We start from the raw sequence: 18,241 nt of genomic DNA, 5'->3' as shown, positions 1-18,241 counted from the left end.
CCGTAAGAGCTTTCAGTGCAAGCTAAAACACGTGTACCACCACCCACTCGTTCATATTCATGCGGCATTCCAAAACCCGCGAACATTCGCCGCCAACACCGTGCGACACCACCTAAATTCCTAAAGGCGGGACATAAGTACAGCGAGAGTTGCACACCTAGCTAGGAGAATTTCTCCGGGGGCGGGCAAATGACGCCAACTTCGTCGTGATAATATAGTCTGAACTGAAAATTGTGCCGTTCAGAGGTTGGCCAACCACGTTCCACGTGACGCTCGCGGTAATGCAGGACGTACTTCGTGTGCGGCTATAGACGCGGGTGGCGCTGGCGAACACTCTCAAGGTCAACTTGCGCGAAACATAAAATACCCCCGGAAGTAGAAGATTTGACAGCCGCCGCCGTACACTCTAAACATTAGTACGCCCATATGGGAGTAAAGAGGGTGTAAACTAGTCCTCTACCTTACTGCCTTTTATAAAAAAGAAGTGCGCTATAGCACAGCTTACTCCCTTATTACTCATTTCTGTTTAGAGCGTAGATGAGTTGATAGAGCGCCATAAGAGAAATTTGGAGGTTCGGATCCCACCGGCGGCATGTATTTGTTTTTTCTCCACTTTCCAATCAATTATTTTTAAGCCATAACGTAATTACACTATTAAGTTCTCATTGACCAACGCCACAAGTAAACAAACATCGAAATATTCCTCCATGCGATCCTTGGCTACGGTGACTTTCGGCCTCCTCCATGCGTACAGCCTTTGCCAAAAGTAACCAGGCTGCATAGTTTGCTTCTCATTCGAATAGTAGAGCCCTTACGGATTCCCTAAAGACCGAAAAGCTCTCGGAAGGTAAGGACAATGTTTCTCCTTACCGTACAGAGATTTAGAGCTGCTGGGGGGCTGGCATAACAGCTTCAGTATACGACTGAAAAGCAAACCGTCTAGCCTGGTTACTTTTTGCAAAAACTGTACGTGATAACGAGACCATCATTTCCCAATCCCCGTTTGCCCAAAACGTTATCATGGCGTACGCAAGAGAGAAGCAGTTGTCGAGAAACGAGTCCCCTGCCGTCACGCGACCAAAGTGGGCGTGGCCTCTGTGAGCGGTCGCGGAGGCCCTCAGGAAACGAGGTGCGGTAGAGGTACAGAGGTACACCGCCATCACCACTTCGTCTCGGAGGCAAATGAGAAGTCTGCGAGTTTTCCCTTCTTTTTTCTCTTTTCCTTCAACGCCGAATCCAGAGTAGTTCGCCGAAACACCACTCCTTCTCCTTCCGCGTCCTCGCCCACACGGCGCGAGGCTCGCGCCCTGCCATTCCATCTCCGTCAAACCGGTCGGCGGGTCAACCAAGATCGCGCGCCGTCGACGCACAGAGCACAGAGCTCAATGCCAGCAGCGTCACCGCCGAGCGCCATTGTAATCGTCGCAACCTTCGGCCGGCACGCAGTCCTCCCTACAGCTGACTGCCCGGAACGCCGAGGGTGTCTCGCCCGTACGCAGCAAGATATACGCAAGATATAATACGCGCACGCGGTGCACCGAAGCAAGGCCTCGCGACGTTCCGTCAGCAGCAGGTCGCACACACGCCCTCCCCTCCTTCCTCGCAGCCTTTTCCGCGGTTTGTGCTCGCCAAGTACAGCCTACTGCCTACCCCGTCCTCGGGAGACGCAGTTGGCTGCAACGCTGCTCCTGACGCACACACCCACGACGTGGCACAGGCGCGCAACTTCTCTGCACTTCCACTTCAACGCGCGCACTGCCCCTCCCAGAGGTAAAACAGCCAAATGCATTCGCACAGTCGTGTGGCAGCCTCTGCCGGTGCATATAAACGGCATCGACGCTGTCGACGTGCGGCTATGCAATTCATGTGGGTCGCACAACGGCCATTCCCTGGAGCACGGTTTTTGTAGTCACGTGATCGGGATAGTTCTAAACCAATGAGTGCTGTGGTGGATGGAAGCCGAGTGGGCCTCCGAGCGGACTATCACAGGGAGTTCGAAGAGTGGCACACTTGCCGCTATAATACGTTTGCCCGTGAAGATGGCGAAGGGTCAGGAAGCTTATACATTCCTTACTTGCGTATAAGTATACAGCGCTGGGTATGGAGACCATGATGGTCCGTGTCAACGCCGATCAACACCCCATTCCCTCCCACCCTTTCTGCGACATATGGCAGGTCGTCTACGGCTATTTCCATAGGTTATTAAGTAACTACACGCGATATTATCTTTACGCGTCGATCGGGAGCCAAGTCGAGGACGACAAAGAGATGCGTACCAAGTATGAGTAGACGGTAGAGACGCAGGGAACAGCAGAGCAAAGTGAAGGCCACGACGGAGCAACGGAAACGAAAGCGGTCGGCTCACAGGAGCGATGCTTTAGCGGACTTCCATGAGTGGCGCAGTCAACAGGATCACTAAACCTGTTACAACTGCTATTGTACCCGGCCGTCTCTGGCGGGAACACCTCACCGACACAGGTCACCGTTCCTTTTTTCCCTTTTCGTCCAACGCACAGTCCCTCTTTCCGAGCTGCCTCCTATACATTTACTAGCCCGTTATATACTCTGACGGACGGACTAAACGAATTCGTCTGACCATGCTGGGCGGTGCTCTCTTTTTCTGAGTCGTCGTTATCACCAGCGCATTTGCTTAGGCAAGTTAACACAGCACACAGTGTTTAACACACTGCGAGCAACATAAGAGAAGAATCGCTGAAGTCTCCAATGCAAGAGTGCATTCCTCGAGGGTTAGGATCGCACTGGCGGAAAGTTGTTTTTTACGTTACTTTCCAATCAATTATCTTTCAGCCTTGAAACGAGTATATTAATAACTCCTCTTTAATCAACATCACAGAAAAAAAAGATCATCGAAACATTTCCTTATGCTCTCCTTGGTGTCGGTGGCTGCTGGCTTTCTTAATGCCCATAGTATGTGAGGGTAGCGCAAAACTACCGATCACCATTACCGACTCGCCCAAGTTTCTACCCTTGTGAATTGAGTTTCTTAATACGTACAGGGTTGGTAAAAAGTTTCCAGGCCACAGCGTCCGCTTTTATGCGGCATATCCTGGCACATGAGATTCCGATAAGCTGTCAAGGTTCTCAGAGGGTAGAACGATACTTCTTGTAACCTATATACAGATATATTGAGTTTCGCGGGTGTCCTAACTGCCTGACTATAGTGCTGAAAAGCAGACCCTGTTGCCTGGTAGCTTTTTATTGACTCTGTACCTTCACGGAAGGTACGGTGAAACGTTCTTTTTGATTCCATTTCAGTTTGCCGAGCGGACGACGAAAGTGACGAAGGGGAGAGAGAATAGAAACGGAATAGAATGGAGAGCGGAACCGTCGTGGAACGAAACGGCCCACGGGAACAATGCAATGCACCGAACTAATCAAGCGCGCAGATGAAGGGGCGAGCGACAGCAGGCGCGACAAGGAGGCTGGCGGAGAGCGGGGGGTAGCGACCGAGCAAGAAGGGTCGCTCCAGACTAGCGGTGAGGGCAGCCTTGGGGCGTCAACTCGAGGCAATGCCTTCCGCGATGATCGCGCCGTGGGCGACGGCCAAATGGCAGCGTAGAAGCCGCCGTCATGGGGCGGAGAGCAGCCGTCGCGGAGCAAAGGACACGGCACACACTGTACCGTACATACAGGGTGAACGGAGCTGCGGTACGCTGCTCTATGTGCGCACAAAGAGAGCACACTCGAGTTGCACCCGGCAGTGGCGTAAATAATTGGAACACTGTGGACGATACTAATATTAGCTGGGGCAACAATGGCGAAAGCGGGCTTCAAACACTGGTGTAACACCGAAAAGAAGTAACTCTAGAGGACGCAAGTCAGACTCAAAGACCATGGCATACGGAAAAGTGCTCATTATAATTACATCTCTTCAAAGCAATATTATATATATATATATATATATATATATATATATATATATATATATATATATATATATATATATATATATATATATATATATATATATATATATATATATATATATATATATATATATATATATAACTGGTACAAGCAAAGTTTCATGCACGTAAGATGTAACTCTTGGAACAGAAATCATGAACTTGGGTGTCATATACCGGACGTCTTTTGTACAAAAGAAACTGCTATTTGAAACCGAAAGCTCGGTCACTAATCAGGCAGCGCAGTAGAAAGCACGTAATAGAAGGCACCATTAAATAATTGGCAGTGGCTTAGCTCGGCTATGCCAGGACACACGTAGTGAAAGCAAAGGCATGGCTTGAATAGCCTTGGTTAATCTTGATTGCAAGTCCAGGTTAGTCCGGTTGTCTGGATAGTTTTTGTCACGTGGTTGGTCACGTGGTGCGACGCGACCACGGTGGGACTGCGAGCACGGCGAAACTGCGAGTTCGTGGCCAATGTACCTTTCGCTACAAAAAATTATGAGAACTCCGGGATCCGCATTGGAGCAATGTGTAAGCATGGACGCCTCCTCGCCCCTCTTTGCCTAAATTAATCAAGTTTTTTGATTGTAAAACATTTTATTCGCCGGGAAGAGCTTGGCAAGAGGTCGCGTTAAGTGGTCGAGAGTACATAGCCCTCGACGACTTTGTCAGCCCACTCCACCGCCAAAACTTGCGTTCTGGGGTCAGAGCTAGCCAGCACGGTCTCCCACCGCTCGAGAGAAGGAGCTGTAACTAGATCACCCGGAGGTGGCTCTATTTTGCAGTCCCACAGGATGTGATCGTAGGTAGCACGTTGGCCACAGTGTTTGCAGTTTGGGTTGTAAAGATCTGGATAAATGTGCGCGAGGAGTGATGGGGTGCGTATCGATCTCGTCTGTAGACGACGCCACGTAACCTCTTGTTCTTTAGTAAGTATTTTGTCTGGAGGGGGGAAAATTCTCCTCTCTAGTTTAAAATGATTGGTGAGATCATGATATGTGATCATTGAGTCCTTCGTGAAATTCAGGGAGCCAGACTCATCCACTGCCCGGTCGACGAAACCTCGGGCTTTATTGTGGGCTGCCTCGTTCCCCGGATTCCCCGAATGGGCTGGGACCCATATCAATTCGGAATAATTTGGTGAGAATTTGGTTGCGTTAAGGATTCTAAGGGAGGTGTTTGTAATTCGCCCTTTAGCGAAATTATTGATACCCATTTTGGAATCGCTGAGGATGATGCTCCCTTGGGCATGTGCTAGGGCGAGGGCTATAGCCGCCTCTTCTGCCGTTTCAGAGGATTTCGTTTTGATTGTCGCCGAGACGATGTGGTCACCATTCTCGTTCACAACCACAACTGCAAAGGCATTGGTATTTTTGTATTCTGCCGCATCTACATAAAGTGTTGCAGCGCATTGTCTGTACTTCTTATGTAAGGCTTTGGCTCGTGCTTGTCTTCTACCCTCATGGTGTAAGGGGTGCATGTTTTTGGGGAGTGGTTTGATTAGTAGGGCCGTCCTATAGGCGCGGGGTAAGTCTACTTTAGCATCGTTATTCGTAGGTTGAAAGTTAATTCCGAGCCTGGTAAGAATACTCCTGCCAGTTCTGGAATTGGCTAATCGCGCTGTTTGAGCCATTAAATGGGCTTCTTTCAGTTCATTGTAGGTGTTATGTATTCCTAACCTCATAAGCCTTTCGTTTGAGGCATTTAGTGGGAGTCCTAACGCAGCCTTATAGGCCTGCCGTATCATGCTATCCAATTTGTCCTCTTCTGCTTTCGAAAATTTCAGATAAGGGGTGGCATAGAGTATCCTGCTCAGCGCAAAGGCCTGCACTAGGCGGCATAAATCTCTTTCCCTCACCCCTTGTCTGCGGTTAGCTATGCGGCGGAGTAATCGCGCCGTCGCTTCTACCGTGCGTTTTAGCTTAGTGAGTGTGTCAGTATTTTTTCCATTTGTTTGTAAATACAACCCCAGTATTCTCATGGTCTGTACCTCTTTGACAGATCGTCCATTAACATAGACGTTTATTTGCGGGGGGGATGTCGTGGTACGCCTACCTCTTTGTTTACGACGGATCACGAAGAGTTCAGATTTTTGCTCAGAACAAGTGAGGCCGGAATCCCATGCGCATGCCTCGATGATGTCCACTGCTGCTTGGAGTGTGTCTTCGATGTAGCCTTCGCATCCTTTGGTTACCCAAAGTGTGATGTCATCTGCATAGAACGTGTGATGTAGGTCTGGTATTTGTGCCAGTTTGGGGGGAATTTTGATGAGGGAGAGGTTAAAAAGGAAAGGGGACAGGACGGAGCCCTGTGGCGTTCCTTTACTTCCTAGTTTGATTGGGGCAGACTCTATTGTTCCGACCGTTATCACTGCTGTTCTGTTAGTGAGGAAGGATCGGATGTAGTTGTACGTCCTTTCTCCGGGGTTGATTTCTGACAAGTTTGTCAAGATGGCTTTGTGGGTGACGTTGTCGAAAGCTTTAACAAGGTCTAAACCCAATATTGCTTTCGTTCCTGTTCCCTCGTCAGCTTCAATTATGTCCTTGTTAAGCTGCAAGAGAATGTCCTGTGTAGATAGTTGGGCCCTGAATCCTAACATTGTTTCAGGGAGGAGGTTCATGTCCTCCGCATAGTTTTGGAGCCTATTGAGGATGACATGCTCCATGAGTTTGCCTAGGCATGATGTTAATGAAATTGGGCGTAGATTCTCAGTGCTGAGTTTCTTACCCGCTTTAGGAATAAAAGTGATTTTCGCGTGTTTCCACTCTGGTGGTATGTTGCCTGCATGCCAGTATTTGTTCATAAGGTCTGTAACCGCCGTGATCGACGTTGCGTCTAAGTTCCTGAGAGTCTTATTTGTTACTTTGTCTGGTCCTGCCGCAGATGTTGTCCGCAGTTTTCCAATTGCGTACCAGACCTCTGCGTCTGTGATGTCTGCGTCTAAATTTGGATTAGGAGTCCCCCGGTAATCTGGTTGTGTGGTACTATCATCCGTGTTTAGATAACGTTCTGCTAGCTCTTTGATTAGGTCGTCAGTTGTACCCTCATATTTATGTATGAGTCTGTACAGTTGACTTTGTTGCACGGGACGTGTTTGTTCTGGATCGAGCAGGTGTCTTAGAAGATGCCACGTCTTCTTATTTCCGAGCTGTCCATTGACGCTTTCACATATTTGGTTCCATTGTTGTGTTTGGAGAGTAAGTGTATGTTCCTCGATTCGCCTCTCGATTTCAGCGATCTTTTTGCGTAGTCGCTTGTTGTGTTTTTGCTGCTTCCAGCGTTTTTGGAGGCCTTTTTGTGCCTGCCACAGGTGTAACAGTTTTGAGTCTGCAATCTGCTCCTCCTTCTCAACTGGCACCACAACACTAGTGGAGCTGACATCCTCATTCAGGGAGATAACCCAGTCGCTAAGGTTAGAGATCTCCTTTGGAGCTGTTTTGTCGCGAAGTTGCCTGAACTTGTCCCAATCCGTGGTTCGTATTTCTTTTGCTTTGTTTTTAAGTTTTGTCGTGGGGAAGGTGATGCTAAGGATGAAGTGATCACTACCAAGGTTTTGCCCGGTGTTGACCCACTTTGCGTCCTTGACGTTTTTAGAGAGGGATAAGTCTGGAGATGTGTCGACACATACACTGTTACCCATGCGTGTGTGGTCGCTCGGGTTGTTTAGCGTTGTGAGCCCTAGTGACTGTATGATTTGCCAGAGCAGGTTCCCTTTCGGAGTTGCTTTGGTATATCCCCATGCTGGGTGTTGAGCGTTGAAGTCTCCCACAATTAATAGTTGAGCCCTAGCAGCCAGCTTTACTGTGTTTATCAACAAGTGTGGGAGTCCATTGCCTTTGTTTCTGGGAGGGTTGTATACATTAAGGATGAAGAGATTTGAGCCTCCTTTTTGCCTTGGTACTATTTCAAGTAGGGTGTAATCTTCTTCCGAATCATTTATAAAATGTTGAATTGCGGTGATATTTCTATGCACCAGAGTGGCTGTGAAGGAGCCGGCTGCGTTACTAGTATCATAATGAGGTGGCAGATATGCTTTATAGCCTGGCAGTGTAGCCCTGCCGCTAGCTTCTTGCAATGCAATCACGTCTGGGGTTGGAACAGACGGTGATTGTTGGATGTGGAGCTGCAAGTGGGCCCGCTTGCGGCGGAAGCCTCTGCAGTTCCATTGCCAAATTTCAAATTTTTGGCGTGGTGCCATGTTGGGTTATAGATGGTTGTGGCGTCGTGGACAGATCCAAGGTGGGGGGTAGGCGGGCCTCGATAGTTGTAAGCCTATCCATTATTTGCTGCATGCAGGTGGCTATTTGGGATACCTGTCCCTCTAGTGTTGCAAAGCGAATATCTATCTCTGCAAATTTGGTAGTAACGAGGCCTTGGAAGGTTGCTTGTTCTGTTGATATAGCGCTAGTTCTCTCTGACAGAGTATTGATGTCTGCCCTGAGTTTGGTAGGCGCTTTCGACGGCTGCGGGGTGTCGGCTTCCGAAGCCTCGGCCTTTCTTTTGGATTCCTCGCCTTCTTTTGTAGGATGCGGTCTTTTAGTTGCTATTCTGGCGTCTGTGTCCGTCGCGTTATGGGCTGAAGACTGGGACGCGTTGGAGGGAGTGTGGCAAATAGCGTCTGTTTCCATCGCATTATTGGTCGAATCCTGGGACGCGGTGGGTGGCATTCTAGCCGCAGTGGCATTCTGTACCTGATGCGCTTGTAACAGGCGTTTAATGTCAGTCAACTCTTTTTTAAGGCTGGCAATTTCTCTGTCTCGGGATTGTAGTTGGATCTGAAACTCCTTCTCTCGAGCGTCAATAGATTGGGAGGCCTCTGCTGGCCAGCTCACCTTTTTATTGGAGCGGCTATCGCTGCGTCCGCGGCTTGAGCTTCTCTTGTCGTTCCCTGCAGGGTTCCCCAGGGGCGGGAAGGAGCTGGAGTTGTTCCGGCTGTGGCTTCCTCCTTTTCCGGTAGCACCGTGTTCCTTCTTCCTGGGCCTAGACTGGTGTCCGTGTAGTGATGAGTCGTTGTCCCCTTGCTTGGGTGTCTGGTTGCCATGGGGCGTTCCTTGTTTGTTCTTGTTGATCAGCCGGAATTTGCAGTTCCGGCTGCCTGTGTTGTGGCCCCCGTTGCAGACGATGCATACGGGTTGGCAGGTTGGCTGTTCTCCCTCAGGTGGAGGCGAGTGATTTTCTCCGCAGCGGCGGCAAAGGTTCGTTGTAGGTTTGTAGCAGACATCGGCCCGGTGTCCTACTCTCCTGCAGTTGTAGCATACCTCATGTTGCTCCCTGAAGGGGTGGACCCGAAAGACGCCGCACTGATAGATTACTTGGCTGGGTAGCTTCTTTCCAAAAAAGGTGATTTGTATTGTTCTGGATTTCCCGATCCTTCGGGCATCCACAACTTCTATTCCTTCGTTTCGGTTTCCGAAGCCTTGGCGAACCGCTTCGGGCGAGTCTCCCGCGTAGGCGTTGTAAATGACCCCTTTTACCGAGTCTTCGGGCGCCGCCACGTACGACGTTACGTTGTAGGTTTGATCTTGGAGGTTCAGTTTTTCAATATTGGCGTATGCAGTCGCCCGTTGACGATCGGGCGTGCATAGCGTAAAGGTGTTGTTGGCCGTATTGACTCTGATAATGTCTTCATTCTTCACCGTATCATACGGCAGCCTGGCCACCTCGCAGGCGCAGAAGAGTAGTAGTCCGGGCGCAAAGTCCCTCAGATTCCAACCGTGTGGTCGGCAGACGATTTTGTAGTCGTCGGTCGGTAAGCGCGGGAGAAGGGCTTTCTTGCTGAGTGCAAGTAGCTTCTTCCCGTTCTTTCGCGATGGAAAATTGGAATTAGACTTGCCGTGGCCGTGCCCCTGCGCAGGCTCGTCGTCGGTTGATGCGGGCCCTTTATTCTTCAGGCCTCGTTGTCGGTCGCGGTAACGAAGAATGGTTTCCCATTTTCCGGCCTCGAACTCCGACGGTGATATTTTCTCGCCTTCCACGGCGTACTCCATCTGTGCGGGTCCCTGGGCGCTCAGTTCCCGGCGGAGAGGTGACGAGCTAGGTCGAGCTCGATGGCTAGGCCGGCAGTCAGCCGGCAATATGCCTAGGTGTCCGTAGATTGGCAAAATCCGGCTGCAGCAGGCACTGGACAATGGCCCGGATGTCGTCCAAAATATTCGAGCCCGAAGGCTGACTCTTTCTGCCGAAAAGTGGCTTCGAGGCGGGAGCCCATGCGAGACACGTCAGCACAGCTCCGTGGATTGGATTGGATTCAAGTTCCATCATTGCCCAGTTTGAGTTTTCAAACTTGGCGCCACGATTCGCTCCGTCCACACTTCCGGTTTTTCAAATTTGGCGCCACACTATAGCTCCGTCCACACTTCCGGTGTTTCCAAATTTGGCGCCACTTTTGCTCAGGCCCCGCCCACTTTCTGGACATTTTTGGCTCTAATTAACTAATTATCCCACATGCACCTCATGATTTCCCGTTCGACATTTTTTGATGCTCTATCTAATGCGACCATTCTTGTAATCCAATTCGTTCGAACGTTATCGTGATCACAAGCTCGTGATGACACGAAACCGCAAACGTAGACATACAATGCTTACGTAGTAAAGACTTGAGGATCACACACACACAAAAAAAAGAAGGCAAAACAAACGAGACCTTGGCGCCCGGCAGTCACCCGCCATCACAGGCTGCCAGCCAAACAACGCAGCTCTTAAAAAAACTCGGTTTGGCAGGTTATGCTTAAGAGGCCAGCAAAACAGTGGCGTTCGCTTGAAAGGGGGAAAAAAAACGCGTTCAGCTATTTCTGCTGAGTGGGCGCTCAAAGCTACGGGCCCGTCTCCGGCCTTGGCCGTTCCAGCCAAGCGTGAAGACCGGACCACCACCTGCGAGAGGAAGACTTAACTACCGAGGAAAAACACTTTGTGCCGATGAATCACGCCACCTACGGGATTCCCCTCCGGGGCCGGAAATCGCACCCGTCGTCGTGCCCTCCTTCCGCCACACTCTCGAGGGGAGGATGAGCAGGAGGAGAAATCAACCCGCGCCGTCTTCGCCGCCGAGTTCGGCGAGGCACCACAGAAAAGAGCGTCGCCGACGCTAAGTAACCCGCCCACGCCCTTCATCTCGAGCGCATCTCGGATGATGAAGCTGGCGAGGCAGCACCACTTTCAACTGTATTCCTCCTGCCTTCATCTTTTCCTTTCTTTCTTTCTTTCATTCTTTTTCACAGCAGCTTCGTAAGGGGAAAATTTAATAAAGCGAAGAAATGGCGCTTCGTCATCGCACGGAGATGCGCCCAATCCCCCCGCGCTGAGTCGGTCCCTATTCCCATTCCTTCTAACGTACGTTTTGTTTTATTTTGTGTGTGTGTGTGTGTGTGTGTGTGTGTGTGTGTGTGTGTGTGTGTGTGTGTGTGTGTGTGTGTGTGTGTGTGTGTGTGTGTGTGTGTGTGTGTGTGTGTGTGTGTGTGTGTGTGTGTGTGTGTGTGTGTGTGTGTGTGTGTGTGTGTGTGTGTGTGTGTGTGTGTGTGTGTGTGTGTGTGTGTGTGTGTGTGTGTGTGTGTGTGTGTGTACAAGATGACAGAGAGTGCAGGCACGTGCTGTCTACCCTTCAGGGTCGTTATAGACTGGCACACACCGGCAGAGACCGCGTGTATACGAGATGAGCTTGTCACCCACGGCCGCTGCCATCCGTGGGACGAGCAAAAGAGCCTCGACTTTTGGAGACAACCTCCTCGTCGACGATCCTAGCATTCGGAATCGCCCCGGCGTGTGCCGCCGCTGCTCCGACCAAGCACGTGCGGGGGTATACAATGGTAAATGCGTTGATCGCCTGACGTTTCGGACAGGCGGCGCGAAGGGCGAAACGGGTCTCCCGGATGAAGACGGAATGCGCACTGACAGGCGCCGCAACAGCGATATGTGGGACGCACAACTTCAGGTGCAACGGACGTAAGCTCATGCGTACACGCCGACGAGAAAGTCACAACAACAAGGAAAGTTAAGAATTGAGGCGCACTATCCATCGTGACGACGAAAAAGCTTTTTAGGGCAGGCACTGGAAGGCAGGAACCGTACAGCAGTCTAAAAAAACAGCAGGCCACGGGGTTTATCCATAACCAGTGTAGTGGATAACTGAAGCCCCAAACATTGGGAGGCCGCCGCGGTGGCTCAGTGGTTATGGTGCTCGGCTGCTGACCCGAAAGACGCGGGTTCCATCCCGGCCTCCGTGGTTGAATTTCGATGGAGGCGAAACGCTAAGGCGTCCGTGTGGTGTGCGATGTCAGTGCACATTAAAGAACCCCAGGTGGTCGAAATTTCCGGAGACCTTCACTATGGCGTCCCTCACAGCCTGAGTCGTTTTGGGACGTTAAACCTCCATAAATCTAAACAAATCAAAGATTGGTAGAGCTGAGGCCGACAGTTACCATCCCTCACAAACTTGGCGAGCTTTAAGGACAGCGTGCCAGTCCCACTATCTTTCATCCTCTTGTGGTTTGACCCTACTTTGACAAAACATATCGTCGAAAGTGATTACACTCGCTGCAAGATACACGTGGCAGCCGATGCAATGTAGAAACTATAAGTGTTTTTATAACTGTACAGGGTCGTCCACTTCTAGCTAGCACACGCGAGAGGTATGGCTGCGCTCTTCGGACGACCCTCAAAGGAGAGCCTCCAGCCAATGGCGTCGACAGATTGTCGTGACGTCGTGGTCAATCCTCTTGCACCTGGCAAAAGTAGGGGTTTTTAACCACGTGGGGGAGGGAGATGGGGAGGGGGGAAATGCAACGGGACGCCAGTCGGTCGACGCCAGTGGCTGGAGGGCCTCCATTGAGGGCCATCTGTCACTTCATTATTGAGTTGTATCGAACTGTAGTGCATCGTTCAATGCGCTCCTGCAACCCATCCGGTAATGCAACCTCCAATGCGTCTTTCAGCGCGTGAACCAAGATTGGACACAACTCAACACGTGCTTCACAGGCGAAGCTGCTGCAGAAGAAGATCGGTAACGCCACAGCAAAGCGGACACCGGAACCCAAGCGCGAGCTCGTCGCGATCCAAGAAACCCCGAAGACTACGCCGCCACGGGGTCCCTGCGAGGCGCGCAGAAACTGGCGCGAGCAGCTGTCACGCCTGCGCCCACGCGCACTCGGAAGCACAGCCAGTTCTTGGCGATAGAGTCCCCTCCGACGATGACCTGACAGAGATGCCGGGGCCAGATGCGGCCAGTACACGCGGTAGAGTACGGTGCTCGGCCGTGCAATAAACCGACAGACAGTCAGCCAGACCGACAGGTCAACGCGCGTTGTCGGGGGTTTCTCGGTCGGACGCGCGGCGGATGCGTCAGCTGTCAAGGCAGTGCGCGGTGTTCGCCTCGCTCACACTTCACTCACACGCTTCGCCGCTGCCTTCGCCCGCGAAAGTGAGCCCCTTCAGTTCTCCAAGTTTCTTCTCGGCGAAGTTCTCGACCGGGGCAGATTAAGTCGCTGACAAGAACCGGACTCCGCCGCGCTCACGTGTCTGGGGGAAACTTTCGCGCGCTCGGGGTTCTGACTCCGTCGTCGGGGAACGACAGGAATTTCGTAACGGCGCTCTGTGACTCCCTGTCCGAGCGGGTTTTTTTAGGACGGACGGGCTGTCGGACTGTGGAGGAGGGGGATTGTATACAAGAGCATATAAGTACGGTTAGACAGGCACGTATCCGTGCACCTCCCACTCCTCCCTCAAATCCTGGGGATTCCACGTTTCTGGGTATCCTATATTGGAGGAGAACGCACGAAGAGGGGGCGCGTAAAACTGGGTGCCTCTCGAATGGACAAGGAAATGAATAGTTGACAGATTCCAAATGAATAAAGAGTTAATAGTTGCGCAATTTAAGCCCACGCAGCAAACTTTGAAAAAGTCTTTGGCAAACGGCACCGGATTAATAATCCGCTATCTGGAATTCTTTGCCGTGAAGCATTGAAATCTAAGCACAAAGGTGGTTTTTAGCCTGCATCGAAATTCGGCGACCACAGCCGGGATCGAACCCGCAATCTCGAGCTCGATACAAGAACGACACATCCACTGAGGTACTGTGGTAGCAGCTCGAGGTTTTTTCAAGAGTGCAAACGAGCTCCGAGATGAAACTGACCTAAGAAAGAACGTGAAAAGGAATACTTGAGTGTCACATTTTGTTACAAGCAACGAAAACGCAGTCAATAGAGTTATGACCATCGAGAATTTAGTCACGGCGCCTAACATTTAAAAAACATAAAAGAACGGTACATTGACAGGTAAGACAATTCCATGGACGTTGCCTGGGCAAAATTAAAGTTGTCCTGCTGTATCAATAGAATAATCACCGCGCTCTAATGACAAAGAGGCTACTTTTCCTAAAAGGCCAAAATATATGAAATACAGCTACTGCCAGCCCCGGCCGTATCTGCAAGCAAACAGATGCCGTCAAGCGTAGAAGCCTTTTTTTGGCAACCTATCTCTGCAGCTAGTCCACACTGCCATCCACTTCAAGAGTACTCGCTAATGACGTCACGAGTTAGAATAGAGTGGCGGGCACATTTTCCCCCGGGCAATTCTGAGAAACTACGCCTCAGCACGAACTGAAAAGAAAAAAAGAAAAGAAACTCGAAAGAGAAGAGGCACTCCTCCACAGGAGTGTCTCGGCTTTCACGAGAAGCCAGGCAGCGCGAAGCAGCACGCCATGCGGCCATCGCGCGGTTTTTCTCCCTTTTCACACCCGCGTTCAGCGGGGCGGTTACGAACCGCGCATTTTCACCCTCCTTCGCTCGTTTCTTTCGAGAAACAGAGGGGGGCGCGGCGGCCGCGTTTAGAAGAGCACGTGGGGGGAAGCACATAAGTCGCGTGTCGTCGCCTGGGCGTGGGCTGGGTTATGTTCGCAGGGGCTTTGGATGTCAGCCGCCTGCCTCGTGTGACAACGAGGTCACCCTGCCGGCTTACCGGGATATACGGGTGCAAACATGCCTCATGCTTTGGTGTGAATGAAAGTGACTGACAAAAGACGACTGTTTGTATACACAGCCGGTACAACACGCTTCATTCGAACCTAAATGGCACCGAAAATTTATTTATTACTTATATTAATTTACAGATACTGCGATCCAGTACAAGATCATAGGAGGGTGGACATACATTAAATATACAAGCATACAAACACTGAAATTCATAACATTTGCAGGCATTTTTCAAACATCACTAAAGAATTCTGGGTAACAATTTCGTTATTCAGGTTATTCCAGTCTGTAATTGTCCTCGGAAAAAAAAAACATTTAAAACAGTTATTTCGCGCGTTCAAAGGTGTTATTGTGAAAACGTGCCTTTGTCTCGTGCTATAACCTGAGGAGTAAGTAAAAAATTGGGAAGTGTTAACTTTATAATGACAATTTGTTCGAATTGTGCGTATCTTCGAAAAAAACGGTCGAGCCGTATTGATAACTTTCATGAGGAAGGGGTAGAAAGCGGAGTGCGTATAAACCGGAACTTCGAATTAAGCGATTTTGAATAAAGGACAGTCCACTGTACACGAATTGTTTTTCGCCCATTCATTCGATACGCCGTTCAAACCAACCCACGCGCCGACAGACAGACCACAGCGACAGCGGGGTCTGCCATGGTCTTTAAAGGGACACAGAAGTTATTGCTGAAATTATTGCGTTAAATTTTTTCTCCACATCCGACTCTAATTCGTGACGTCTGCACCGAAAAGGACTATCGTGTAACAAGTGCACAAAAAAGTCCCCTTACACATGGGGAGGCTATAATTTAAAGTCGGCGATAGTCAATTAGAGTTCGGCATTCCGACCCTGTCTCGATATTAGAAAATTCCCGCGTTTTCCGCATGCGGAGAATGCGTGTGCACTCAGCAAGTCTCCGCGTTGACCGGCGACAGTCGGGAAGACGCCGGCGCTTGGCCTCGACAAAAGTCGGTCGAAGTTGACAGTTACTACAGGAGACCCGACTGTCCTCCTTCCAAGTTCCTTGCCACCCTGCAGGCCTTACTTGAGAACAATACCTTGAGCACAACCCATGTAGGCCACAAATGATTTATGCAGTGCAGGTGAGGTGCCGACATCTCACATACAAACCAGGACCTGGAGATCAACGAGTGAAAAAAAATAAAGTTCAATTCCCGATCCCATTGGTTCACTGTCCAAGGGCCATAGCTCGACCGCTTAAGCGCCTTGCAGTCGGTGCAAATTTCACACTGCACCATAGGCAACAGCCACCCTCATTCGTGAGCCAAATGAAACACGTTTTAGCCGCAGCGGTGGCTCAGTGGTTATGGTGATCGGCTGCTGACCCGAAGGACGCGCGTTCGATCCCGGCCTCAGCGGTTGCATTTCAATGGAGACGAAATGCTACAGACCCGTGTACTGTGCGATGTCTTCATCATCATCAGCCTGACTACGCCCACTGCAGGGCAAAGGCCTCTCCACGTCTCTCCAATTCACCCCATCATTTGCCAGATGCGCCCACAGTATCCCCGCAGACTTCCTAATCTCATCCGCCCACCCAACTTTCTGCCGCCCCCTGCTACGCTTGCCTTCTCTTGGAATCCACTCTGTTACCCTTAAAGGACCAGCGGTTATCGTACCAGGTGGCCTAAATTATCCGGAGCCCTACACTACAGCGCCGCTCATAGTCTAAGTCGCTTTCATCATTTGCAGCTCGTAACACGCCGTCTATAAAACCAACGGACAAGAAAAGAACGTTCACAGGGTCATGCCCATCTTGCTTGCTACTGAACATTTGCAAGAATGTTTGCTAATTGCTGTTTCGCCTGCAACCAGGTTATGTAAGTGAATTCGATCTCATACTTAACATCCAAGCACGTCCAAAACAGGGACCCGGGAACTTGCTACCGGATCTCCAGCCGCCAGAGACTCACATTTCTCCTTTTTTGTGCGTCCGAGAATAGCGCCAGCGAAAACACATCCACGCTTGCATCCGTGTGTAGTCTTCACTGTTCGGCGATGCATCCCTCCCACCCTCACCCCCCTCCCCCTACCATCATGGCGACCTCCCATGTAGCGGCCGCCCTGTAGCAAAAGCAAGGGGAGCAAATGCTGCTCTCGCTCACGCGTTCAGCCGTCGTTACGCCGGCGAAAAAAGAAAAAGAACTTGTTTATCACGGCATAAAACTTCCGCAGTTATAAATAAGAAAAAAGCACCCTTTCGCCGGCGTCGCCTGCGTAACCTTCTCGTCACCCATTCCTTCTCTCCATAGGAAAGGCGCGTGCCTCGGGAAAGGGGAGAGAACTGCCGCCGGCTGAAGGCAGGGGTCACATCGAGGGGCGAAGCGGCATTAAACGTCGCCGCCGACGCCTTGAAAAGGGGGGAAGAAGGGCGATAGCAGGGGACGCCACACTACACACAGAACCTACAGTACAGAAACTCCCAGTGTCTGTGTGTCTCTAGACGCCAGCACCCCCTCCTTTCCACCCCCTTCCCCCTCAAGAAGGCACGGCAATTACGGTCACAAAAGGAAAGCTCCGAAGGCGTTGACTGCAGATCCCGCGAGAATTAAAAGAACAAACTCCGTCCAACCGTAAGGCGTATCCCCCAGCAATTGAGGCAGGCGCGGACAGACAGACGTCTACCGTTTTCAACGCGGCGGAGGGAGGAACAAAATAATAGTGCAATGTTAAAAAAGAAAAACGAAATCCAAGCAAGAAACGAAAAAAGGGCCAGGCCCCGACGCGGAAAGAGGAAAAGTGTATAATTAAGATCCTTATCGGGGCCACGGCAATCGGTCCATCTCTATATACCGAGCAGGGACGACGGCCGTCCACACACACGCGACCAGGCAGAGTTACAAATTGCGCCAATGGGAGCGATTATATGCGCTGCACCCAACCGCACGTTACAGGGGCAGACGCAAAAGCTCACCGCACCTGCTATATACCTGTGTCACGGGGATAGCCGGCACCAAACAGACGAGGCTTATTTTTCCATTATCGGTCCCCGCGGTGGGCCAATCGGCGACGGAATATTGAAGGGGCCCGCGTTTGTAATAAACTCACCGCGCGTGTGTGTCAACCTGTGTGTTCTAATGCTGCGCGCAGTCGGCCAATAGGAGCAGCTTGCTCCACGAAAGTGAAAATTGAGGTAATAATAATAATTGGTGTTGAGGGGAAAGGAAATGGCGCAGTATCTGTCTCGCATATCGGCGGACACCTGAACCGCGCCGTAAGGGAAGGGATAAGGAAGGGAGTGAAAGAAGAGAGGAAGAAGGAGGTGCCGTAGTGGAGGGCTCCGGAATAATTTCGGCCACCTGGGGATCTTTAACGTGCACTGACATCGCA

The sequence above is a fragment of the Amblyomma americanum genome, chromosome 11, assembly GCF_052857255.1.
Source record: "Amblyomma americanum isolate KBUSLIRL-KWMA chromosome 11, ASM5285725v1, whole genome shotgun sequence".
Taxonomy (NCBI): Eukaryota; Metazoa; Arthropoda; class Arachnida; order Ixodida; family Ixodidae; genus Amblyomma; species Amblyomma americanum.
The sequence above is the reverse complement of the archived record's forward strand: the minus strand, read 5'-3'. Positions refer to the sequence as shown.